Source organism: Callorhinchus milii, unplaced genomic scaffold, assembly GCF_018977255.1.
Source record: "Callorhinchus milii isolate IMCB2004 unplaced genomic scaffold, IMCB_Cmil_1.0 Scaffold19, whole genome shotgun sequence".
Taxonomy (NCBI): Eukaryota; Metazoa; Chordata; class Chondrichthyes; order Chimaeriformes; family Callorhinchidae; genus Callorhinchus; species Callorhinchus milii.
This window is the reverse complement of record NW_024704760.1, coordinates 10,430,357-10,457,127: the sequence shown is the minus strand read 5'-3', so window position 1 is coordinate 10,457,127 and position 26,771 is coordinate 10,430,357. Positions and strand designations below refer to the sequence as shown.

Sequence of the window (26,771 nt, the reverse complement as noted above, 5' to 3'; positions counted from 1 at the left end):
GTATTCAAATGACCCCTAACTCTATCTCCCTGCTAACACACACAATTCCAGAATCACTGCTGTTTTCAAGCTCCTCACAATCGTTTTTAAATCCCTGGCACTTCCCAACCTCTCCAACTTGTTTACAACAACAACAACAAAATTACATTTGTATAGCGCCTTTCACGTCAGGAGGACGTTCCAAGGCCCTGGACAGACAGAGTTTCAGAACCGAGCTGGGGTTAGGAGTGGGGGAGGGTGGAGGGCAGGGGGGGAAGCAGGGAGATCGAAAGCACGGTCGAAGATGAGGATTTTGAGATGGGTCTTGAAGGTGGCGAGGGAGGGGGCGAGACGGAGGGACTGCAGGATGAAGTTCCATAGGGTGGGGGCAGAGTGGCGGAAGGTCCGCCCGCCAATAGTGGAGCGAGTGAGGCGGGAACGTGAAGCAGGCTGGAGAACGTTGAGCGGAGAGAGGGGGCGGGATGGTAGGAGGTTAGGAATTCAGAGAGGTAGTGGGGAGCAAGACCATAGAGGGCTTTGAAGGTGAGGATCAGGATCTTGAACTGTATCCTCAGTGTGATGGGAAGCCAGTGGAGTTGGGTGAGGATGGGGGTGATAGGGTCATGGAGCCTGGTGCGGGAGAGGACACGGGCTACAGAGTTCTGGATGATCCCACTAACCCACAACCCAATGCTTTCGCTCGACTGGGTCCAGCCTTCTGAATATCCCTTGTACCCACCGTTCCACCATTGGCGGCTGCGCTTTTAGCCAAAACTCTGGAACATCCATCCTATATCCTTGCCTTGCCCCTTCCTTTCCTATTTTTAGGTCTTGCCTGAAGACCTTCCTATTCGACTGGTCACTTCCCCCTCCGCCAAGCTCAGAGTCATGCTCTGCCAATGTCAAGTGCTCTGGGATGCTAACTTGGGTGAGGGGCACTATTTAAATGCAAGTTGTTTTATTGTTGTTGTTTTGACCGATTGCCTGTTGGACATTAAGTTGATTGCTGACAATACAGAGGCTTGGTCCTCTGTACCACAACCACAATAACAACAAATTACATTTGTATAGCGCCTTTCACTTCACGAGGACATCCTAAGTCGCTGGACAGTCAGGGATTTGGACCTGAGCAGAGAGTTGGGATCAGAAGGGGTGGAGTGCAAAGAGTGTACGGGTAGGAGGGTGGCTAACGCACGCAAATCAATGAATAATTCATCTTGTTCTCAATAAATGAGAAGAGTTATACACACTGTAACCATTTGACTATGTCATCACCTGTGGCCTTGCATTCAGTCACTATGTTCCTCATCTCTGGAACTCCCTGCCTCAATTCCTCTACTTTGCTCCCTTATTACACTCATCCCGGGAATGTCCCTTGACCAGTCTGTTTCCTATGTTTTTGGTTGATCTTCGCAGGGAGGTTGGCAGTCACCTACATTTGAACACAGCTTTATGTCTGGGTTTTGTCTTACTTTATGCCATAACAATAATCCTTGAGTTGAAAAAGTCCATTTCACATCTTCTAAACATCTCAAAGCGTTTCACAGAATATACTTTAAAGTGAATTAACTGTATATTTGTGGGCGAAACATGGCAGCCAGTTGCACACAGCAGTGTTACACAAACAGTTGTGGATTGAGTGACCAAATTATGATTTTTTTCTTCTTGATGGATTATTATCTGGCATGTGGAGTAGGGAAACTTGCCCAAGGTTTCACCCTGCTGGGAATTAAACCCTGGTCTCTCGTTTACATACTGCCAAAACAAATCTTAAAACTTGAATTTAGCATTTCTTCGGAGATGTATTCATCTATTTTTCATCAATATCCAAGCAAGTTTTTATCAATCCCAGTAAAGAAAGAAGTTGAGCACTTTGGATGATACAACAAATTACATTTATGTAGAGCTTTTCATGTTGTCTGGACATCCAGGACCCTGTTACATGTATTTAGTAAGACAGAAATATCTTCTTTATGATATCTACAACATATCCTGTTATTGAAATGACACAGAATCCCTTTCCTGTTTATTCAAATGACTTTGATTAATATGCATGTGTAATCAGCCGAATGGTCTCAGTTGTTTTCTCGCTATATAAATGTGGACTTCATGCTTCTCAGTCTTTGTCCTCAGTGTTGCATTCAGAATGAACAAATATCACAGCTTCTCAGAAAAAGCATATCAACCTGATACAATTTTCCAGATAATGTACATTTACTATCCGATTCTCGCTTTCATTGGTGTTTCTGGTGAGTAACCACAAACTGTTTAGATCTTAATTTATTAATATTAATACAGCTACTGCTTTAAATCTTGTAAAATTACTTTGATGTTCTTGCCCTAGTATTGTAGTAGTGAACACTTTACAATATTTATTTTATTTCCTGATATCTGAATTGAAGTTATAAGAACTTTTGCAAGAATAATTTAGCTGATAGGTGAGGCTCCAGTGTATATATTTGAGAACACTGTGGAGAATGGAATTGTGCCAGAGGACTGGAGATGCCCAAAGTAATACCATTTTTTTTACAAGGGTAATAGAGCTAATCCAGAAAAAGACAGACCAGGCATCTTAACATCGGTTGTGGGCAAAGCTTTTGGAATCCATCATAAAAGATGAAGTTACTATTCTTTTGGAGAATGTTAGAAAAGCAAATACGAGTTCCAATCGAACACAGCTACCATTTGCAACCAGAGTGGTGTTTATTAAACTCCAGGATCTGTCCAAGTTCCCGATGGACGTGGGCAAGTAGGCACAACCAATCGATTCACTAACATAACAATACTACCGCGTAATCCCTCTTCGTGGTCGTCTACTTCTACCTTCTAGCTCTCAGTTTTCCATCCACAATAAGTACTGTCCTGGGCGCTGATCTTGGTCCGGTACGGTGTATTAAGCTGGTGTCTGCCCAATCATGGTGCGGACATTAGGTCACCTGGCCGAAATCATGCTGGGTTCACGTGAACACCTCATGGGGTGTACGTGCCTCAGCACACACACACATTGTCCTTGAGACATTCTGTTATCTCGAGCGTACGTGCAGTGCAGTGGTACACATCTTGTCCTTGAGACACTCACGTGATCTTGAGTGTCAATCATGGGTTTCAGTCTGGTGGCCCCCACACTTAACGTAAAAGTTAACCCATTCACAACATCTATTATGATTCTAACATTATACAAAAAATATATATTCTAACAAGAAGGAGAATATATTTAAGAGCAGACTGGTTGTTTTTTTGACAAAAGGAAGGTCACATTCGAACAAGTGCATTACATTTTTTGAGGACGTAACTGAAATAGTAGACAAAAGAAGCACAGTGGTAGGAAACGAAGTATTTAGATTTCCAGAAGGCCTTGGTGAAGTTCCGCATGAGAGGCTGTGAATATAATCAGGACATGTGAACTTTTGGCGAGAATAATGGATTAAATAATAATTAGGATGATATGTTGAAATTAGGTTTAATTTGCCTGTTAACAATCCCATGCCACTAATAGAAAAGAGAGTGCGGATTGCATTCCAGACATCAACGTTTCTATGTGTGGGTGGTAACATGTTTAACTCTGAGTCTGGTTTGGGTATTCTTAAGCAGGGCGCGATGCATTTAGGAGGATGTCATGTCGCTGATCAATAAAATGGATCTATGTAATTCCATTTGAAAACAAGGTGACTTCCTCAGCAACGGTCCGGAATCCAGTTACCCGTTTTGGAAAATATATACACAAAAGGGTCACCCTTTCGATTTTATTTATTCTGAAATGATCCTGTGCCCATCTCTGGTGTCTGGCCAAGTTGTTTCTTACAAATTTTTAGTAACGATTTGGGCCTGCTAATCATTGGAATAATTTTAAGCACAAGTTATTTGTTTAATTGTTGCTCCTTACACATTTATTAACTTTATTCTTGAGCTGCGTTAAATCCACAAGGATATGTGTGTAGTTCACAATTGAGCAGATTCAACTGCAAGAAGTCATCTTAACTTCGTTCTGGTTTCCAATTATCTCCTCCATTTCCCATCCCTGGGAATGTTTGCCCTCCAATACAAATGGCTTATGTTTCTTTCGTTTACATTTGTGTCCACGAGTGAGAGGATTATTCCCCAACCGCTACCCCGGGAAACCTTACCTCAAACGTTTTCCCTGTTTTCCGTAATTTAATTTTTCTCGCAGTTAATTTGGTGGCGATTCTCATCCTTTCCCGAGGAAAATGCGGTCTCTCCAATTGTATCACTCTCTACCTGGTGGCCATGGCAGCTGCGGATCTACTGGTCGTCATAACAGATGTGGTCCTGACTCGCATTAATTATCTTTATTTCCCCATTTGTTTCCTGGACCTGACTCCGGCTTGTTCTGTGGGAACAGTTCTGCTTGTTGCATCTGCTGACAATGCTGTCTGGTTGACCGTCTGTTTCACCTTTGATCGCTTTGTTGCCATTTGTTGTCAAAAACTTAAAGCCAAATACTGCACCGAGAACATTGCAGTTTTAGTGATAACCACGGTTACAGCACTGACGTATCTGAGGACCATTCCCTGGTACTTCACATATGAACCTTGGTATATTATTAACGATGTCCGATGGTTCTGTAAGACAAAACAAAGTTATTACACTTCCAGCGCCTGGGAATCCTTTTCCTGGCTCGGAGCCATTTTAACCCCTTTTGTCCCGTTCTTTTTGATTTTGTTGTTTAATGCGATTACAGTCAGACGCATTTTACTCTCCAACAGAGTCCGCAGAGCACTCGTTACAGACAATAGCAGTGAAAAACACAATGATCCAGAGGCAGAGAATCGAAGAAAATCTATCATTTTACTGTTCACTATATCAGGAAGCTTCATTTTGTTGTGGATGACTTATGTTGTTTATTTTGTATATAGACACATAGCAAAATATTTTTATTACAAAGGTAACACCGACCCGATATATATCCTTTACGAAACTGGAGTGATGCTTCAATTACTGAGTTGTGGAACAAACACTTGTATCTATGCTGTGACCCAAACTAAATTTAGAGAGGAATTGAAGACTGCAGCAAAATATCCCTTAAATCTAATTTTTAAAATTTGCCAAGATGCAAAATGATGGCGATCTGACTCAGGTGTTACCTTCATTATCGTAAAGAGAACTCAGTCACCCACCAACATCACACTTGCTTCTCAGCCGTACTATCATTGTAAATTAGAGATCCGAATATCCATCTAATTTAAGGATCACGAAAATAACTCAACTACAAATCACTTCAGGATTTCAGCACCCCTCTAGCTCTCTTGCTCTCTTCAAGCGCCCTGGGACCCTACTCTGCTTGAGGGGCACAGTATAAATGCAAGTTGTTGTTGTTGTCTCTCCTCCTGCTCAACTGTTCTGCTTGTCACGTACAATTGGCTAACTGGGGCTTGTTATGTGTCTCTAGCACCCTACTCATCCATCGTTGGTAATTGACTTTGCAACAGTACCCTCTAACTTCTGGAAAAGCTGCTTTAACCTTGTCTTTCCATCTGTCCAACTGCATTAAAACCTCCATCTTTGACTGTCCCTATGGTCACCTCTTTTCCCCATTTCCGCTTGGTGGCATCCCATCCTTGTGAGAACAACTGCATTAGTATAGTGCCCTTTATGAGGCAGCATCGCCAAGCGCTTAACAGTGGTGGAGCTTGACGCCGAGCTGGGGAGCGGGGGGGTGGGGGGAGGGCACTGTGAAAGGGGAATGTCTTCAGTTGAGATCTGAAGACAGGCAAGAAAGGGGCAAAGCAGGCAAAGTCTACATGGAGGGCGCAATATAACTGCAACAGCAACAACTTGCATTTATATAGTGCCCCTCAAACAGGGCAGTGTCCCAGAGCGCAAGTGCAAGTTGTTGTTGTGGTAAAAATCTCAGATTGTGACACATTTTCGGAAACTGCAAAAGGCTTTCAAATTTGAATAGCTTGAGGAATGCACAGTTACATAATGTCAAAGGCTTCAGGCAAAGGCGTTGAGAAATTTGGGGTCTTAGTTGTGAAACTGACAATTGGTCTCAACTTGTTTTGCATTCAGAAGGGAGGTGAATAACAAGCAGTTAATGCTCCAAGCGTTATTGCCTACTAAACGTGTGTGTATGAACATTATTTCTGATGATGAGTGAGACCATTCACTTCAATTCCTGTCTCATTCTCAAGCCACAATAAACTGTATCATTGATGAGGACCTGGGATGCGTTGGATCATTCCAATGCATTCAATCAGGCATTCTTCCAATAGAAGGTCAACTATGTAATGCGGCCCAATAAATTTAAACCAATGAAATGAATGGTTTCTCATGACTTCAATCTGTTCAGCAGCTCGTGCAATCAGAACTACAATATTTAGCTTCATAATTCTGAAGGTAAGCAAAAGCTGGTGCAATTTGCACTTGTTTGAGCGATACTAAATGTATCAACAACAACTTGCATTTACATAGTGCCCCCTCACGTAGGGTCGCGTCCCAGAGCACTTGAAAGTGATGGAGCACTGGGGGGAGGGGTGACCATAGGCACGGTCAAATAGGAAGGTCTTCAGTTGTAATCTGAAGATGTGGCAGCAAGGTGGAGGGAGAGAGGGAGAGTGTTCCAGAGTTTTAGGGTATAAAAGTACAGACACCAAAGGTGGAACGGAGGGTACGATGGACATGCAGGAGGCCGGAGCCAGTCGAACAGAGACAGCGAGTTGTGAGTTGAGGGGTGACCAGGTCGGAGAGGTAGTGAGGTGTCAGGGCATGAAGGGATTTCAAAACGAGTGTGAGGATCTTGAAATCGATCTGTTCGGTAATAGGGAACCAGTGGAGCCTGGTTAGACCTGGTGTGATGGGGGTGTGGAGTTGGATCAGCTGGATCCTGTACATGGTGGAGCTGGGGAGACCGGGAAGGAGGTCATTTGAGAAGTCGAGTTGGGAGGTGACGAACAGAAGTATCACAAATTATCTTAAAAGACATTTTGTCGAACATTTTGACTCAGTGTTCAAGTCGAATGGCGATCACTTTTCCTGCGGTAATCCTTCAAAAATAAAAATAAATAATAATTTGGTCACTCAATCCATGACTGTTTTTGGGACACTGCGCAATTAATTGGCTGCCGAGTTTTACCCACAAAATATACAGTCACTACACTTTACAGTACATTCTGCTTTGAGATAATAATAATAATAATAATCACCTCAAAGATGTGATAAGCGCGATATCAAATGCAAGGATTATTATTATTATAATTACAACAAGAACCTAAGCCAAAACAAAAATTACCAAGAACTGATGTACTTTCGATGTGCAATTTTGAAATATTAAAAAATAACTGCCATTATCAAAGAATAACACAAACAGAAGCGGAAAAACATGGATCTCTCACAAATTTGGGACAAATCCCCTCCCCACCCCCACTGGGATTTTTTTTTCTCCTGTGTTAGGGCTACGCACCAATGAGTGTTGTTTGAAGGCGAGACGTTTACTTCAGACGAGAGAGAGAGAAGAGAGTCCAGATTGACTGGAAATCATTTGAGAAACTTCCCAGGCAGTTTCCTGCCGACGACTATTATTTACCCTGTTAGTACAGTTGTGAAAGTTTGCACAATCATAATGATCCTGCATTCGACCGCAAACTCTCCAAACCGCGAAGAGACCTTGTGAGCACGATAATATTTGTAAATAAAAGTTAAGTTCGATCATGTCAGGTCAATGTCCTCGCACACCTCTCCCTCTCACGCTCCCTGCTGACAATTACTGTCCTGAGCCTTTTCCTTGTTTATGCAAGATAGAACAAACACAGACAGACCGAGATTAGCCTTCACTCTTCACAGCAAGTTCAGAATATAATATAAAACGGTAATTATTTCCAAATGACTTTTGCCCTCTTATTTTTAAAATGAGAAGAAGATCGCGGCCCAAAACCACTGGAGAATCCATCCCTCTGTGTGCGAAGGTGGAGCAAGATTATTGACCTCGACGTGATTCGAACACGCAGCCTTCTGATCTGGAGTCAGACGCGCTACCGTTGCGCCACGAGGTCGACAAATTATCTCCTACAACAGGTTCAGGTGTAGAGAAACCGAGGAAAACAAGCCATCGGGTACGAGAGAGAGAGAGAGAGAGATATCTCCACATTAAACCACATTGATCCCTGGCCTCATCATACAGGCAAATAAACAGTTCAGCTGACAGCGACCGGCACTCACTCGCACCCTTCAGTTACTGAGCTGCGTCGCACTGGAAGGGCACTGCTCCTCAAACAGGTCTCCTTACACTTCCTTTGCTTTGACCGCAGACGAACCTCTTTCTCTGGCATTTGCCCTCGGACAAAATGCCTGCTGTCCTGTGAGTTAAACGCCGCTATTTCAAAACAATAGCGAAACACGAGCCAGATTAGTCAAACGCTGCACAAGGAATACTAATTAAAGCAGCAAAGTGGACTGTATTGCTAAATTGGTTGAGTTTTGGGTTCTCAGACCTCACAGCGTTCTGGTCAGAGAGCACCGTGAATACTTGCACACAGCGTCAGACAGCTTTATACCATTTTATTGTCTTTAAGATTTAAAGGAGTGAGATAATGTTGATCACGACAGGCTATTTCAACTAGTCCAGAATAGTAAAAACAGAGGTTGAAGGGGGGGGGGGAGGTGAGGGGCAAATTCACAACAAATCTACAGAAACACGGTTTCAGTGAGGGAATAGTAAATCTGTGGAACGGGCTCCCCCGGGCGACAACTGAAGCAGGAAGCGTTTATTCCTTCTAACACAGATTAGATAGTTTTCTTTTAGGAAACAACATTAAGGGCTACAGTACATAGGGAGTTCGAGACATATGTGCGTGTGATCAACGGGAAGGTGGAAGGCAAACGAGATGGACCTTGGTCTTCCTCGCGTAGCATTTCTTATGTTCTTATGTCAATGAGTTTGAAAAGTAAACCCCAATAAGTACTTTGGGATGTAGCAAGTCCGTCGCCGGTCGGGCAGGACTTCAGCCTCTCTGCCCCCATCCTTTGGAACTCCATCCCACATTCCCTTTGCCCCACTCCCTCTCTTGCTACCTTCGAGGCACGTCTCAAGACCCTCCTCTTTGACCGTGCCTTTGGCCACCCTCTTGCCCTCTACCCTCCCTCATTCCCCCACCCCCCCACCCACCCCCCCACCCACGTGAAAGGGTGGCGTACGAATGTAAATTGTTGTGGTCAATACAGAGTTGAGATAAAGTCCCTAAAGGAGTGACCAGATCTGTTTCAAAATAAGGCGTTTCTTCCAAAACCACATTTTATGAGCTATTGAAAACAAGAGGAAACACCCGACTCAGCACCGGCCGAAATAGCTCAGTTGGGAGAGCGTTAGACTGAAGATCTAAAGGTCCCTGGTTCAATCCCGGGTTTCGGCAGTTTTTTTTCTTCATTGTGATTGTAACTCGAGCCTCAAACAGCCGTACAATGAGAAGCTCTGGCCACGTGGGAGACGTTTCCGACTGACACTTCTGTGGCTGTGGCTCTGGATTGAAATCCAACAAAACAATTGGTTATTTCTAAACTGCTGAGTCTTGAAATTAAGGCAAAAACCTAGATCTTGTCCAGTGGGTTCCAGGGTGTGAGGGCCTGCAGTCATTTAAGACACCATTCAATTCGAGAGGATCATCGGACTTTTTCACCCCGACTTTCATTAGTTTTGTGACTTGTTGCGGGACAATCCTACAGGGAAAAAAAACTGTTAAAAAAAAGTAAAAGGTTCCACCGAGATTTGAACTCGGATCACTGGATTCAAAGTCCAGAGTGCTGACCATTACACCATGGAACCCGTGACTCCTGGAATTAGGTTCAACCAAGATTGTAAGTGTTTGGGTTATTTCAGGAACAGGACTGTTTGGTTGAGGTTTTATTAACTGAGAGCCGCCATCACAACTGAACAGTCAGGATTGCCGTTCAACCAGAGTTCCTCATTTCAATATAGTACCACAGGGACAGCGAAGGTGTCCGGGATAAACTGTCCCAGTGATTGGCCGCCCCTGGTTCTCAATGTGCAAACACTATGATCTGCCGTGAAGTACTCTGTAGGTCAACTACATGCCCTCGACGCTCAAAATGCTAATAGACGACCAGGACTTTTGTCCGAAAAAAAACTGTTGATGAATCTGAAGACAATCGATTTTCCCAGTTATTTGAGGAAGTATTTCTTAAGGAAACGGGGTCAGCAATTTACTCTAACGACCACGAGGGATTGACTAGGATCTTGGCCAGGATACACACAGAAACTTAATTTCTCTTTTTAAACAGAGACGTTCGGCCTTTCCGGTCGCCTTGAATTGGCACCGATCCTCGGTTTATCTTCTCATCGTCAAAAGGTCACCTCTAACAATTACAGGTTGAACCTGGAATAATGACCCTCAGTTACGTTGGATGCCTAATGTGTTATTGCTTATCAATGCTGATTTCTCCAACAATTACAAACTCTCAATCGTTTCATTTTTTCTCTCCGTCTCATCCCTTTAATTGATATGTCAAAAAAAATGTGTCTCGATGTTCACTAATGATTTTTATTTTCCATGAGAAGCAACGGAAGTTTTTCAGACGTGTTGCCACTCGGATTCTCTTTGAGATGTCCTCTACGCGAGAAGGGAACGTGTGCTATTTGGAAGCACTGACATTGTCCAGTGTGTTCCCTGATGGTCTAGTGGTTAGGATTCGGCGCTCTCACCGCCGCGGCCCGGGTTCGATTCCCGGTCAGGGAAGCACTTTATTTTATTGTTTCCACTGGAATCCAAAAGTCGCTTTGTAGAAAAAACAAGTAAACGTGTCCTCCAGTCGTGGCTGCACTTCACAATAATATTATAATACAATAATAATAACAATAATAATCCTTGCATTTGATTCTTGCGTTGATCACATCTTCGAGACGTCTCAAGGCTTCACAGAATATACTGTAAAGTGAATTGACTGTATATTTGTGGGCAAATGATCTCTGTTTTGCTCAAGTGAAAACTGCCAAAAATCGTTTCCTGCGTTAAAGACACAAAACCACAGCAATCAGATCATTTGAGAATAAAATTACTTTGTGTAAAATCCCCTGTCACGTTGGCCTTGTAACCACACTTCAAAGGAATTGCTGAGGGTAAAGTGGGAGTCCGGGAGATTATGGCTCGTGAGCAGCAATTGCACAGCGTAATTAGTGCTCTGTTGTGCACAAAATGCACCAGAGTCCGTCAGTCACCAGGTGGCAAAGTGAACGTCTGTAATTCCAGCTTCCTGTGACTGAGTCAGTAAGTCAGGCCGGTTAGCTCAGTTGGTTAGAGCGTGGTGCTAATAACGCCAAGGTCGCGGGTTCGATCCCCGTACGGGCCATTATTTTAATTGCTGCCCATTATGTTACTTTAGCAGCGGTGGTGCCGCCAATAATAATAATAGGAATAATCCGTGCGTTTAATATAGCTCTTCGAGATGTCTCAAAGCGCTTCACAGGATACACTGTGAATTGCACTGACTGTGTGTTTTGTGAGCAGAGATGTAAGAACACTGGAGCACAGAAAGAGAAGGGCTGCAGCTCAGATACCTGCCGATCTCCAGGCTGAGAAACAAGCCATCTGGGGAAGGCTGCCCAGAAGTTGTCCGTATCTCTCTCTGCAAAGCGGCCTGTGAAGGGTGGGAGCCATCTCTGTGACGAGGGGAGGTGGAGTTACAAACACACAGAAGAAAGACGTCACTTTGAAATAGTTGGGAGTTGTGTAGAGGGTCCCAGTGGAATCGACATTGATTCTGCTGGTTAAGCTCCATTAACCTCCAGCCTGGACACAAACATATGTCAAACAACGTATGTCATGCTAATTTTACTCGGATTCACACAAAACAACAATAACAACGTGGATTAATTTGGTAACCAACACAGGGACTAAAATAACCTCCCCGTCGGGGAATTGAACCCCGGTCTCCCGCGTGACAGGCGGGGATACTGACCACTATACTAACGAGGATTCGCACAGATTGACCTGTTTGAATTCCACATGTGATGTCCACGTGTGATGAGCTTCTGCCGCTGCTGCTGTTCCCACATTATCCTCAAACCCAATAGTTACAGCAACATATCCCGCGTTACTTCAACAGCTGTTGTCTTGACAATAGTGCAGTTCTTTATTTAATGTTAAACTGCAGCACAATAACAACACTCACCGAGTGTCTGCGGGAACCTATTTCTGGGTGTATTTTTGAGTCTTCCTACTGTTCTGTGGCAGTGAGTGTGGTCCCGGGGTGAGCCCGTGGGGTGGGGGGGGCAGAGCATTGGTCTGGACAGACCAGCCCAGGTAAGGGCTGGGCTCATTGGCAGGAGGTGGGAGGATGGACAGACCAGGCTCTGGAGCTGGGATTCTCCCAGTCACTTGCTGATAACCCTGGGAATCGCAGCTCCGGATGCTCTCCCGGTCCTTGTTTGTGCCGACAGCGGAAACTCAGACCATTCTGAGTCTGAGCAATTATTATTATTATTATTGTATATTATATAATGTACATAATAACAACACCCAGGGACAAGCCTTTGTGCTGCTCGGCATCACCACCATCTGTTTGCTCTCCTCCCTCGGGTTCCAGCTGGATTCCTGCTTCGTGGGCGACACGGTTGTTCCCGGCGGCTTTGGGTGAAGCGTCAGTGGCTGCCGGAGGCTGTGCGGCTTTTGGGGGCTTTGGGGGGGCTTTAGGGGGGTGCAGTTTGAGCCGCGGGGACGAGGAGAGGCTCAGTGTGTGGAGCTGCTCAGGAGAGTGAAGCCAGGAGGCTCCACAGCGACTTACAGCTGCTCAGCTTCTCGGTTCCTCATCTCGGTTTCTCTCACTTCTGAAACTGATGGTTTCTCTCCAAACTGGTTTGGGCTGAGACTGAATCAACAGCATTTTATTGAATAAACAGCCAGAACCCCCTGTTCACCCTCAATCACCTCACAAACCAACTAAGGTCCCACTCTGGAACTCCATCCCACGGTCCCTTCGCCTCGCTTGCTCCCTTGCCTCCCTCAAGGCCGGTCTCAAGACCCTCCTCTTCGAATATGCCTTTGGTCGCCCTCCCACCTCTCTGCCTTCCCTCACCCCAACCCCACCCCTACCCCATGCTCAGGTCCTGACCCCTGTCTGTCCAGCTTTGGGACATCCTCCTGAAGTGCAAGGCGCTCTATAAATGTAATTTTGTTGTTGTTGTAAAAGCAGCCGCTTGCGGTGACTGGGGTTCTGTCCCGGATTGTTTTCACAGCAACAAACCAGCAGATGGTGAGGACTGGGGGCCAGGGCTGTCACCAAACAATATGTTTTACGCAGTGACTTAATTCCAAACATGTCAGACTCTGACCATGGCCGCAAGGAACTGGATCACAATTGTGACAGTGAACTTCAAGGCCACCTTCACCCAAGTCAATAACAAACCAAATGCCCAATCCATCTGTCTCTGTGGTGCCCTCGGCTGTAAACCAGAAGTGTTGGTGGTTCATGGTCCACCCAGAGACGGATGTCAAATCAAAGTGGTTTATTTTCTGCCATTTATTATGCTTGCATTTCATTTCATTTCAGGATCAGTGTTTTGCACCATCAGATTGGTTACACAACGATGAAGCAGCTCCGAGCCTTTGACGCTAAGTATTTTTGTTTTGTCCAGAGTCTGCAGTTTCTGTGTCATGTCCATGTCCAAAGCTACAGTTCAACCAACTTTTTTTGCAAAGCGTCGAGATTATTGTAATAATAATGTATAATTATTAATATTATTACATTACTGTAATTATTATTAAATTATTGTATTAATTATTAAAGTGCACAGCTCAGCTGTCCATCATCAACTTTGACTTTGGGATCAAAATGCCCAAGCAAGAGGTTTCAGGTCTGAAGCAAGACTTCTCATCTGATGCAAGACTTTTTCCTGCTGTTTGTGAATTTACCAACAGACTTTGATATGGATATTTGGTTATGCTATTGGTCTGTCTGTTGTATTTGTGGTGATTGGGCTAACACATTTACATTTCTTATTAAGTAACAAATTTTCAAAGCTTGAGTTGCTGAGTATCTTTGGTTCGTTCCTCTGTTCTCTGGTCCTTATTTAAAGGAAGGCTATAAAGAATAAGCTGCTCATTCTGCTCATTGCCCAGAACCTGAAATTTGACTGTTTGTGGGGACGCTGCTGTGAGCAATTGGCTGCCGCGTTTCACCCATAAAATATACAGTCAATTCACTTTCCAGTATATTCTGTGAAGGGTTTTGAGACGTCTCAATGACGTGATAAGGCACTATATCAGCAATGACGTTTCCTTATTGTAACACAATTGCTTCACACACAGGAGGTCCCAAGTTTGGAATCTGGCAGAAACATTTATTTCACTTAAAAAAAACACTCCGTCTTCACGAGAAGCTTTCAATTTTGGTCCCTAATCAGCCTCACCTTTCCATTGACCATTCTTTTACTCTTAATATGTTTATAAAACATGTTCCTTTTTGTGGGAGTATTACCTACTAATAGGTAGTGGGAAATTTGCTTGCAGATTTGCTCATCCATCTCCTTCCCATTATCTGATGATCAAAAGCATATACCCAGCAGTGTAACAGCTCTGCAAACCTAAACATATTATACATATTTACTTTTGCAAATGTAAACTTTTACTTTTTACATATGTAACACATAGAACACATTTTGTTCTGTAACTCTAATCAAACAAAGGCATGTTATACATATCGCAAACCTCACATAAAGTGCACTCACCACATACGTTCTTTTCTTTAGTGTCCACCTTTATTTTCTTTGCAGTTAATTGAAATACATATGTATACATAAATACATAAATACATTTTGTGAGTTTCCGAGTTGGGGCCCGCGGTAAACATGCCGCAGTAATGTCAAATTAACTGTTTTAACTGTTGGTAGACTGCAGCCGAGCCATCAGTTTACTTCTCTGCCTCTAAGTAAGTATTCTTAGTCCACACACAGGCCTCTATTTACCAAACAATACAAAAAATAATAATAATAATAATAACAGTAGGTAGGAATCTGGTTGTTAGTTGATCGCTTTTCCGGGAATAATAATCCTTCAAAAAAAATAATTTTGTCACTCAACCCACGACTGTTTGTGGGACACTGCTGTGCGCAATTGGCTGCCGCGTTTCGCCCACAACATATACAGTCAATTCACTTTACGGTATATTCTGTGAAGCGCTTTGAGACGTCTCGAAGACATGAAACGCGTTATATCAAACGCAAGGATTATTATTATTATTATTATATGTTATTATATGATTGTCCCTGAAGTTCCAGGGCCTGAAGCTGGTCCCAGTGGCTGACGCCGTTCACTCTCCAGCTCAGGCCAGCGATGACCCCATTACAGAGCAGTGTAACAGCTTCTCCCGTCACTGAGCGAATGGGGTCCCGGCCAGTGATGGCGCTGTGTGATGGACCGCCCTCTGATGGTCCTATCTGGTATTACAACATGAGGCTGTCGGTCTGAATCTCCGCAACACAAGACTGTGTGAGGAACCAGATCAGGTTGGGACAGAAGCAGCTGAACAGGACCAGGCCCTGATGCTGATTAATGTCAAACATTAGCTTCAGTCACATCGCTGAACACAGGATGGACGTCAGGCTTTGCTGGACACGAGTTTAAGTTCAGTCAATAAGAAGCCCAAACCATCCAAAAAGCCTGTAAAGAAAGCGCTGCTAAAGAGAGCTGTAAAGAAGCCACGATGTGCAGCAGCCTCAGCGAGACCGAGCGGCAAAGACGCAAACACCAGCCATAAGGCAGTAAATCGTCCCCTTTGCTGAGATGAAGCCCCAGAGGCTCTTCTCGGAGCCACCCATTCATTTCCTCCCAAACCATCTGCTCGTGATCAATCCTTGTGGGTTGACACAGAGCAGCGCAGACGAGCAGCAGAAATAGAGGGAACGAGGACAGTAGGTTCCCAGATCATTGGTCTGGTTACAGTTGTTAGTGTCACCATCTCTGTACTTGGTTGAATGAAAGCAAAAGAATCCATGTGAATCCTCGTTAGTATAGTGGTCAGTATCCCCGCCTGTCACGCAGGAGACTGGGGTTCAATTCCCCGACGGGGAGGTTATTTTAGTCCTTCTGGTTATTATACAATTTATTTCCGGAAATTTAAAGTAAGTCAAAAATATGTGGCTGCGAATCAGAGAAAATTATGTCAAAGTATTTGTTGTCATGTGGACGTGGTGGAGACTGGAGGGTAATGGGGACATTCTGCTTTAGATTGATTTCCTGTCATTGTCACAAACACAGAGCTGGAGATATGGTCTCCGTTCACCTGACTTATTGTTCCCGTTATCGGATACTTCATGGGGACGTTTGGGCTCTCTGACGTTCATGGGCTCTCTGGGCGTTTGATGCTCTCCTCTGAGCAGCAATTGTCCAAACGGTTCAGAAGCCGAGCTGGTTACCGGCCACACAAACCATAGTTGTTTTTACTGAAGAATTAATAGAAACAACGGAACTTACAAAGTTGCACAGTCACAGAGATACAAAGTTATAGCAATAGTCGTCTAAATATTCCACAAGACGTCTTCAAGCCTTTGTGAAACAAGGTTAGCAAAGTAAGATTCTCTCGGCCGAAGCGATCAATGTAAATTAGATAACGTCTTTCCCGTCGTGTGGAGGCCTCAAAGCACTTGACACTGGTGTGTGGGCACTGAGCTCGAGGGGGGAATGATCCCCTTCACCGAGTTTAAAGAGGAATGTGTTGGGATGGATTTTGAACGCGGTGAGCGAGGGAAGCAGTCGGAGGGAATGAAATACATATAATATAGATTGACCATTTTCTGAAGGAATCAAAGTTATCCCTGTGGGTGAGGAGCCCGGATAGCTCAGTCGGTAGAGCATCAGACTTTTAAAGCAACGAACCTGACAGTCATCTGAGGGTCCAGGGTTCAAGTCCCTGTTCGGGCGTTATTTTAAATCAACTGTATTGAGGAGGGAAATCTCTTATTACGTTGAAGTGGTCATTCACTTTTTTCTGATATCAACATCTTTAAGTATGTCATTAATATCGTATTAATATACAGAGACACACGTCTGTCTTCATGAGACTCTGATTTCCAGAGTCTTGATATTCAGTCCTGAAGCTGCAGCCGTCCAACCTCAATAACACACACAAACCTAATACTCACAACTTTCATTTCACACACACAGGGCCTTCCTTGTTTATCAAATCTGTTTCTCTCATTTTAAAACAAACTATTATGAAGACTTGCGAAAATACATATTTCCAGCGTATCATCCTATGGAAGTGTTGGGACTGGACAGCAGTTCTTTGAAGTGTAGTAACAAGTCATAATGTTACAGGGAATTTTGTGCAGAACAGTTCTGAAAAGTACACGAGTAAATGTAGTTCTGACTGAGTGGTAAAGGCGATGGATTTGTTAATCTCACGGCGCACTTTCGGGCCCTGTCAATTACATTCTGCACAGCTTTTTTGAAGAAAAAAGACAAAAACTTGATTTAAAATATCCCATGTTTTGTGTTGAAAAATAAGGTTGATTTAAGAATGGCCTCACGAGGCTGCAGAAGGTTTCCATAGTGTAGTGGTTATCACATTCGCCTAACACGCGAAAGGTCCCAGGTTCGAAACCTGGTGGAAACAAACTCTTGTTATTTTTCAGACCGTCATCCACACATTCATCACATCCAGGTTCTACTTGTCGGCCTCCCCAACTCCTCTCTCCACAGGCCGCAGATCATCCAGAATTCTGCAGGTCATATCCTCTCCTGCACCAGACTCCTCGACCCTATCACACCCATCCTCGCCCGGCTCCACTGGCTTCCCATCAATCAGAGGATACAGTTCAAGATCCTGGTCCTCACCTTCAAAGCCCTCTATGGTCTTGCTGTTCTGTACCTCTGTGACCTCCTAACACCTATCAAACTGTCCACTCCCTCCGCTCAGCAGGCACCAGCCTACTTCACGTTCCCCTGCCTTGCCTGCCTCACCATTGGCAGGTGGACCTTCAGTTTCTCTGCTCCCACCCTCTGAAACTCCATCCCACAGTCCTCTGGCTCACCCCCTCCCTTGCCTCCTTCAAGACCCTCCTCTTCAACCGTGCCTTCGGTCACCCTCCCACCTCTACCCTTCCCGCCCTCCACTCTGCCTGATCCCAACCACCAGCTCGGGTGTGGATCCCTGACGTGAAAGGCACTATTCAAATGTAATTTGTTGTTGTTGAATTGTTAATTAATTAAGTTAAGGTTGTCTGTTATAAGGACCTCCGCAATTGTTAATTGGGGAGATCCTTATAACAGCCAACCTTTACTTAATAACAATATCCTTGCATTTGGTATAGAGCCTTATAATGTCTTTGAGATGTCTCAATGTGCTTCACAGAAGCAGCGCTCTTCACTGACCAAAGCTTTTGGTGAATCTGTGAAGCAAAAGGTGCTAATATAAAACACTGTTTATTTATTTTACATGATGATGGCTATGCTGATATATCAATTTCTCTGCACATTTCAACTCATGGAGGCCATGAAGCTCAGCGGTAGTTCTTATGACTGCAGATCAGGAGATCTGTGGTTCGAATCCTGTTCCTTCACTGTTACCAAATTATTTTTTCTGTCACTCACTCACTTTGCCGTTTTTAAATGATTCAGTACTATTTGTGAAATGCGCAATTCAGCTGCTTGAAAGCAAAACATTATCATTTCAATCAATGGATGAGATTCCCGGCTGATTTCTTTGAACTGCTGCTACATGTAAGAAAAATGTATTCCAAACTGCAGGATGGGAAGAACTACATGATCAGTCGTTGATATTTCTTTTCACACCACATCTGGTTTCAGCCTTATATTGCCACCTACAGGAACCATGATGTTTGGTTACAAAGACAAATGATCAAGAATTGTAATGTTTCAGCAGTATTTAGAATGTGGTCAACCAGAAGTGCTGCTCTTGGTTCTGTATCAAATCAGTTTCTCTCACTTTGAAAAAAAGCTATTACGAAAACTTGCGAAAATACATATTTCCAGCGCATAATCGTATCGAAGTGTCGCAACTGATAGCAGTTCTTTGAAGTGTAGTAACAAGGCAGAATGTCACAAGGAATTTTGTGCAAAACAGTTCTCAAAAGTACACGAGTAAATATAGTTACACTAAATATAGTTAAATATGGTTACACGAGTGGTAAAGGCGATGGATTATTAATCTCACGACGCACTTTCGGGCCCTGTCAATTACATTCTGCACGGCTTTTTGAAGAAAAAAGACAAAGCTTCATATAAAATATCCCAAGTTTCATGTTGAAAAAATAAGGTTGATTTAAGAATGGCCTCACGAGGCTGCAGAAGGTTTCCATAGTGTAGTGGTTATCACATTCGCCTAACACGCGAAAGGTCCCAGGTTCGAAACCTGGTGGAAACAAACTCTTGTTATTTTTGGTGTCCGCCTGCCTCAGTTGGCAAGACAAATCCAGAAGGTCGGGTGTTGGGATTGTGAACTCACATGATCCAGGATCTTACTGTAATGAAGGGCTGTTGACCGCTGCCCACCTTCAGTTGAGGACGGAGCAACTGGTGACTGTCTTCCTGGGAGGGGGAAAGTTTCGAGGGATCTCCTTGCCAGGCAGTGGTTTCACTGTCGAGTTATGTGATTTCAGCTGCACGACAGCAGTCAGCAACGCACACCCACAGGCCCAGGACTTGGTTCTAACCATTCTGTGCCAAACACTCTGGAATGAGGTAGATTGGTCGGGATGTGTACATTGGGCCGCAAGTTAAGTCCTTCATTCTGAGTTGAATTCAACTCTGCAAATGTCTCTCACCAAGAGCAGGTCCCCGAGACCCTCATCCACACACTCATCACATCCAGGCTCTACTACGCAAACTCCCTACTTGTCGGCCTCCCCAACTCCTCCCTCCATAGGCCGCAGATCAGTCAGAGCTCTGCAGCTCATGTCCTCTCCCACACCAGGCTCCGCAACCCTATCAACCCATCCTCGCCCGACTCCACTGGCTTCCCATCACACAGAGGATACAGTTCAATATCCTGGTTCTCACCTTCAAAGCCCACCATGGCCTTGCTCCTCCCTATCTCTGTGACCTCCTAACAACCTAACAATCTTTCCGCTCCCTCCGCTCAGTGTGCTCCAGCTTGCTTCATGTCTACCGCCTTGTCCACCTCACTATTGGCGGGCAGGTATTCAGCCTCTCTGCCCCGACCCTCTGGAACTCCATCCCCCAGTTTGACTGCCTCAGCCTCACCCTTTCCTCCTTCAAGACCCATCTCAAGACCCTCCTCTTTGCTTTTGGTCAACTTTCTACCCCTACCCTCCCCGCCCTCCAGCTCCTCCTGATCACATCCACCAGTTCGGGTGTGGATCCCTGACTGTCCAGCGCCTTGGGACGTCCTCCTGACATGAAAGGCTGACATACACCTGTTGTTGTTGTTCAATTCACCATTGCAGAGATTCTTATAACAGACACAACCTGTACTTAATAATAATCCTCGCATTTGATATTGAGCCTTATCGTGTATTCGAGATGTCTCAAAGCGCTTCACAGAAGTAGTGCTCTTCACTGACCAAAGTTTTCAGCGAATCCGTGAAGAAAAAAGTTGCTGATGTAAAACATTGTTTCTGTTACAAGACGATGGCTGTGCTGCTATATCGATCTCTCTGTACATTTTCACGAGGCCTTGTAGTTCAGCGGTAGCTCATAACCTGCAGATCCAGAGATCTGGGATTCAAATCCTGACTTCCTTTATGTTCCTTCACTATTACCAAATCATTTTCTGTCACTTTTCTGCTTTCAAATGATTCAGTGCTGTTTGCGAAATGCGCAGTTCATCTGCTTGAAAGCAAAACATTACCATTTCAATTGATGGATGAGATTCCGGGAAAACAAGGATAATGCGTTCAATGGAAGCACAGAAAAAACTTGTTGCTTTCATTTGTAAATTAAATTGAGGGTATCTTTTCTTTCAACTGCTGCTGCCGTAACATCAATAAATTCCAAACCCCAGGATGGGGAGAACTACAGGATGATTCGCTGGTATTTCTCTTTGCACCACATCTGGTTTCATCCTCACTCTACAGGAACCATTGCGTTTGATTACAAAGATCAAATGGGGAAATGTTGGGATTTGTTCCAGGACAGAATGGTTAGAATATTGAATGTCCTGCCTGCATATTCCATGTGAGTTTCCCGAAGTGAACCAGGTAAATATTCCTAAAAAGGAGACAGGGTTATGTAGAAAGAGCGGGACAATGTGACTGAAAGGACTGCGCTTAAAAGAGCAATCACAGATACGATAGCCCCCTTTCTCTCCTGTACATTTCTATGGTGCTATATATAAATAAATCAGCGTGTCTACTCCTTTTTATACACATGGTTCCAGTGGAAAAAAATGCTTCCCTGACCGGGAATCGAACCCGGGCCGCGGCGGTGAGAGCGCCAAATCCTAACCACTAGACCATCAGGGAACACAGTCACTGTGTGTGTTTAATAGACTCCATTTACCTCTGGGGGAGGGCATCTGAAAGCCCTTCAATGGGACTTAAGCCATCAGCGGAATTATCTTCACAAACACACGCAGGAAATCGCAGGAACCACAGCATCCGGAACAGGAATGTTTGCTGTTGGTTTTTCTGAGAATAATGAATATCGTTCATAAAAGCCCAAACACAATAACTTGTCAGTTACGGAGAAGAGAGGAAGCGACTATCAGAACGATTGTGACAATGAAGTGCAATTGTTGGAGAGATCAGAATGGATGTGAACATTGTTGGCAAACCCAAACCTTGAGTTTCCAGTTGTTTCCCTGAAATTTGCAGCTGATAAATGTGACAAACAGATCACCTGAAATTGGCAATGTCCAGAATATCGCTGACCTCAAACCGTGAAATCCTTCAGCAGGAAATTTACCATTGTTTGAAAGCATAAAAACAGCAGTTTATGTGCCTAACATTTTAATAGTATGGTTCTAAATATGAATAAAGCGGCGTGTTTAGTCCTTTTTATACACAAGCGACTTCATGGTTCCAGTGGAAATAAAATGCTTCCCTGACCGGGAATCGAACCCGGGCCGCGGCGGTGAGAGCGCCGAATCCTAACCACTAGACCATCAGGGAACACAGTCACTAATGATACTGCGTATGTTTAATAGACTCCATTCACCTCTGGGGGGAGGGGGTCTGAAACTCCAGGACCACTGCTGTCCTGACACTGTCTGTCGGACACCAAGTCCTGGATGAGGGCAAACTTCCTACAGTTGAGTGTGAACAAGTCTGAGGCCCTCCTGATCGGCTCACGGCAGCGCCTCCGCACCTCAGGCTCCCGATTTTCATTGGCATATTTGTCAATACAAGTTATTTTGGATGAGTACATGGAACGCGTAAGGCTGATATGCTGTGTTTATGTTTTGATTTTAAAAGGAGGAAGCGCGGCTGTGAGGTTACTGTCCTTCGCTCAAAGACGAAATGACGTAAAGCTGTCGAGTTCAATGTCATTCAGAGGAAAAGATGATTAAACCAGAAGTCACAAATCTGCTGCCTGTCTCACTGTGTGCAGTGCTGCGCTCTCAGTGATTATAGATTATATTATACATTGATAGTACGTGTATTTATAGCATTTGTGGGATGATAATTCATTCTAATTTTTCCATTGATATTTTCTGCAATAAAAGGGCAGTTTGTCTCAGTTGTTGATCGGGTTCTTCCTGTCAATCAGTTGGTTGTAAACAAACATAAACCTTTACTTTGTGCTGTTCACCTGCCGTCTTTCTCCCGCTAATTGTACTTATTTTTTCGACACGACTTGCAATGTTTGCTTCCCTGCTTCACCTCCACCAGGAGAGGGATTTTAGGTTTGTAATAATCTGTAACAAAATGCACCATTGTTATTTTGTTTTCTGGAACTGAAGAAAGCAAGGTTTGAGGATTGCGCAAAATCACGACGCCCAACGTGGGGCTCGAACCCACGACCCTGAGATTAAGAGTCTCATGCTCTACCGACTGAGCTAGCCGGGCTCTCACACCGACACCCTGACACCCCGGGCCACCTGGGCTTCAGGTTATATTGCACATAAAGTCATTAATGAACCGCCTGGATTTCTGTGAACAAAAATAATAATTGTTGTTGCGTGAGACACAGCGCCTCATCACGTCTTCGAGACGTTTCAAAGCGCTTCACAGGATACACTGCAAAGCGAATTGACTGTGTATTTTACGGGTGAAACGCGGCAGACAATTGTTCACAGAGGCGTCCCACAAACAGTCATGGATTGAAGTGACCAATTTATTATTTTTTTTGGTTGTCAGGGAGCGCAGTGTAAATCTATAGTCGGCACGTGCTACAATAACAACAACAACATTACATGTGTAAAGCGCCTTTCACGTCGGGAGGACGTCCCACCGTGCTGGCCAGTCAGAGTTTTGGACCTGAGCTGGGGGTCAGGATCAGGGTGGGTGGAGGGCAGGGGGTGAATGAAGCCGGGAGATTGAAAGCACAGTCGAAAAGGAGGGTATGGAGGTGGATCTTGAAGGTGGCGAGGGAGGGGGCGAGGCGGAGGGACTGCGGGATGGAGTTCCAGAGGGTGGGTGCAAAGCGGCAGAAGGCCCGCCCGCCCGGGCGAGCGAGGCGGGGGACGTGAAACAGCCCGGAGCCCGCTGAGCGGAGGAAGCGAACAGAGTGGTAGGGGGTTAGGAGGTCGCAGAGGTTAGGGGCTGCAGAGTTCTGGATGATCTGCGGCCTGTGGAGGGAGGAGTTGGGGAGGCCGACAACCAGGGAGTTTGCATAGTTGAGCCACGATGTAATGAAGGTGTGTGTGAGGGTTTTGGTGGCCTGTGGTGTGAGACGGTGGTGGAGCAGGGAGATGTCGCGGAGGTGGGGAAGGCAGAGCGGGTCATGGGGCAGATGTGGGGTAGAAAGGATAGTTGAGGGTCAAACAAGACCCCAAGGTTCCGGACTGGCTCAGTGAGGGGGAGTGAGCCCGATTGATGGTGATGCTGTCAGCGCCTGAGGTGAGGAGGCGCTGAGGTGAGGAGGAACCAATCAGGAGAGTCTCGGTCTTATTGACATTTAACTGAAGAAAGTTAACTCTCATCCAGGACTTGATGACTGACTGACATTCTGTCAGGACAGCAGTGGGTCCTGGAGTCGAGGGGGGAGGCAGAGAGGTAGAGTTGGGTGTCATCTGCATACATGTGGAAGTTGACCCCATGTCTGCGGATGATGTCACCGAGAGGGAGCAGATAGATGTTGAAGAGGAGGGGACCAAGGACAGAGCCCTGAGGAACGCAGCATGAGACAGTCCGGGGGCTGGAGGAGAAGCTGTTTGAGGAGATGAAGTGCAGGCGGTGTGAGAGGTACAAACGAAACCAATCAAGGACAGCGCCGTGGAGGTTGAGGTGAGAGGAGAGTCAGTGGATGAGGACAGAGTGGTCGACGGTGTCGAAAGCAGCAGAGAGGTCGAGTAGGATGTGGAGGCAGAGGGAGCCCTGGTCGTAGATGGACAAAATGTCATTTGTCACTTTGACCAGAGCTGTTTCTGTGCTGTGGGCGGCACGGAGGCCCGACTGGAGGATTCAAGGAGGGAGTGGCGGGAGAGGAAGGAGTGAAGCTGATAAGCCACAACTTGTTCCAAGATCTTGGAGAGGAAGGGGAGGTCGGAGATGGAGTTACTACACATCAAAGAACTGCTGTCCAGTCGCAACAATTCAATAGGATGATACGCTATGACCCGCATACCCCCCAACCATGTGATGAATGTGTGGATGACGGTCTGAAAAATAACAAGAGTTTGTTTCCACCAGGTTTCGAACCTGGGACCTTTCGCGTGTTAGGCGAATGTGATAACCACTACACTATGGAAACCTTCTGCAGCCTCGTGAGGCCATTCTTAAATGAACCTTATTTTTCAACACAAGACTTGGGATATTTTAAAGTTTTTGTCTTTTTNCTTCAAAAAAGCTGTGCAGAATGTAATTGACAGGGCCCGAAAGTGCGCCGTGAGATTAACAAATCCATCGCCTTTACCACTCAGTCACAACTACATTTACTCGCGTACTTTTCAGAACCGTTCAGCACAAAATTTCCTGTAACATTATGACTTGTTACTGCACTTCAAAGAACTGCTGTCCAGTCCCAACACTTCCATAGGATGATACGCTGGAAATATGTATTTTCGCAAGTCTTCATAATAGTTTGTTTTAAAATGAGAGAAACAGATTTGATAAACAAGGAAGGCCCTGTGTGTGTGAAATGAAAGTTGTGAGTATTAGGTTTGTGTGTGTTATTGAGGTTGGACGGCTGCAGCTTCAGGACTGAATATCAAGACTCTGGAAATAAGAGTCTCATGAAGACAGACGTGTGTCTCTGTATATTAATACGATATTAATGACATACTTAAAGATGTTGATATCAGAAAAAAGTGAATGACCACTTCAACGTAATAAGAGATTTCCCTCCTCAATACAGTTGATTTAAAATAACGCCCGAACAGGGACTTGAACCCTGGACCCTCAGATGACTGTCAGGTTCGTTGCTTTAAAAGTCTGATGCTCTACCGACTGAGCTATCCGGGCTCCTCACCCACAGGGATAACTTTGATTCCTTCAGAAAACGGTCAATCTATATTATATGTATTTCATTCCCTCCGACTGCTTCCCTCGCTCACCGCGTTCAAAATCCATCCCAACACATTCCTCTTTAAACTCGGTGAAGGGGATCATTCCCCCCTCGAGCTCAGTGCCCACACACCAGTGTCAAGCGCTTTGAGGCCTCCACACGACGGGAAAGACATTATCTAATTTACATTGATCGCTTCGGCCGAGAGAATCTTACTTTGCTAACCTTGTTTCACAAAGGCTTGAAGACGTCTTGTGGAATATTTAGACGACTATTGCTATAACTTTGTATCTCAGTGACTGTGCAACTTTGTAAGTTCTGTTGTTTCTATTAATTCTTCAGTAAAAACAACTATGGTTTGTGTGGCCGGTAACCAGCTCGGCTTCTGAACCGTTTGGACAATTGCTGCTCAGAGGAGAGCATCAAACGCCCAGAGAGCAAATATCGTCCCCATGAAGTATCCGATAACGGGAACAATAAGTCAGGTGAACGGAGACCATATCTCCAGCTCTGTGTTTGTGACAATGACAGGAAATCAATCTAAAGCAGAATGTCCCCATTACCCTCCAGTCTCCACCACGTCCACATGACAACAAATACTTTGACATCATTTTCTCTGATTCGCAGCCACATATTTTTGACTTACTTTAAATTTCCGGAAATAAATTGTATAATAACCAGAAGGATTAAAATAACCTCCCCGTCGGGGAATTGAACCCCGGTCTCCCGCGTGACAGGCGGGGATACTGACCACTATACTAACGAGGATTCACGTGGATTCTTTTGCTTTCATTCAACCAAGTACAGAGATGGTGACACTAACAACTGTAACCAGACCAATGATCTGGGAACCTACTGTCCTCGTTCCCTCTATTTCTGCTGCTCGTCTGCGCTGCTCTGTGTCAACCCACAAGGATTGATCACGAGCAGATGGTTTGGGAGGAAATGAATGGGTGGCTCCGAGAAGAGCCTCTGGGGCTTCATCTCAGCAAAGGGGACGATTTACTGCCTTATGGCTGGTGTTTGCGTCTTTGCCGCTCGGTCTCGCTGAGGCTGCTGCACATCGTGGCTTCTTTACAGCTCTCTTTAGCAGCGCTTTCTTTACAGGCTTTTTGGATGGTTTGGGCTTCTTATTGACTGAACTTAAACTCGTGTCCAGCAAAGCCTGACGTCCATCCTGTGTTCAGCGATGTGACTGAAGCTAATGTTTGACATTAATCAGCATCAGGGCCTGGTCCTGTT

General features: G+C 44.9%; 15 non-coding genes across 15 annotated transcripts; 6 read left to right on the top strand and 9 right to left on the bottom strand.

Annotated features, from left to right (window-relative positions):
- Window positions 1–7,916: 7,916 nt before the first annotated feature.
- trnaw-cca lies at window positions 7,917–7,988 on the bottom strand. Its single transcript has one exon. It is a non-coding gene; the product is annotated as a tRNA-Trp (tRNA).
- A 1,283-nt stretch (window positions 7,989–9,271) lies between these two features.
- Window positions 9,272–9,344, top strand: trnaf-gaa. The gene has a single exon. It is a non-coding gene; the product is annotated as a tRNA-Phe (tRNA).
- A 338-nt stretch (window positions 9,345–9,682) lies between these two features.
- Window positions 9,683–9,754, bottom strand: trnaq-uug. Its single transcript has one exon. It is a non-coding gene; the product is annotated as a tRNA-Gln (tRNA).
- An 859-nt stretch (window positions 9,755–10,613) lies between these two features.
- trnae-cuc lies at window positions 10,614–10,685 on the top strand. The gene has a single exon. It is a non-coding gene; the product is annotated as a tRNA-Glu (tRNA).
- A 536-nt stretch (window positions 10,686–11,221) lies between these two features.
- On the top strand, window positions 11,222–11,295 carry trnai-aau. The gene has a single exon. It is a non-coding gene; the product is annotated as a tRNA-Ile (tRNA).
- A 554-nt stretch (window positions 11,296–11,849) lies between these two features.
- trnad-guc lies at window positions 11,850–11,921 on the bottom strand. The gene has a single exon. It is a non-coding gene; the product is annotated as a tRNA-Asp (tRNA).
- Window positions 11,922–16,769: 4,848 nt separating this feature from the next.
- trnak-uuu lies at window positions 16,770–16,862 on the top strand. Its single transcript has 2 exons — window positions 16,770–16,806; window positions 16,827–16,862. It is a non-coding gene; the product is annotated as a tRNA-Lys (tRNA).
- A 621-nt stretch (window positions 16,863–17,483) lies between these two features.
- On the top strand, window positions 17,484–17,556 carry trnav-aac. The gene has a single exon. It is a non-coding gene; the product is annotated as a tRNA-Val (tRNA).
- A 1,697-nt stretch (window positions 17,557–19,253) lies between these two features.
- trnav-aac lies at window positions 19,254–19,326 on the top strand. The gene has a single exon. It is a non-coding gene; the product is annotated as a tRNA-Val (tRNA).
- Window positions 19,327–21,313: 1,987 nt separating this feature from the next.
- trnae-cuc lies at window positions 21,314–21,385 on the bottom strand. Its single transcript has one exon. It is a non-coding gene; the product is annotated as a tRNA-Glu (tRNA).
- Window positions 21,386–21,961: 576 nt separating this feature from the next.
- trnae-cuc lies at window positions 21,962–22,033 on the bottom strand. The gene has a single exon. It is a non-coding gene; the product is annotated as a tRNA-Glu (tRNA).
- An 824-nt stretch (window positions 22,034–22,857) lies between these two features.
- On the bottom strand, window positions 22,858–22,930 carry trnak-cuu. The gene has a single exon. It is a non-coding gene; the product is annotated as a tRNA-Lys (tRNA).
- A 1,773-nt stretch (window positions 22,931–24,703) lies between these two features.
- trnav-aac lies at window positions 24,704–24,776 on the bottom strand. The gene has a single exon. It is a non-coding gene; the product is annotated as a tRNA-Val (tRNA).
- Window positions 24,777–25,393: 617 nt separating this feature from the next.
- On the bottom strand, window positions 25,394–25,486 carry trnak-uuu. The gene is made up of 2 exons: window positions 25,450–25,486; window positions 25,394–25,429 (listed from the first exon to the last, which is right to left on the bottom strand). It is a non-coding gene; the product is annotated as a tRNA-Lys (tRNA).
- A 739-nt stretch (window positions 25,487–26,225) lies between these two features.
- On the bottom strand, window positions 26,226–26,297 carry trnad-guc. The gene has a single exon. It is a non-coding gene; the product is annotated as a tRNA-Asp (tRNA).
- Window positions 26,298–26,771: the final 474 nt, after the last annotated feature.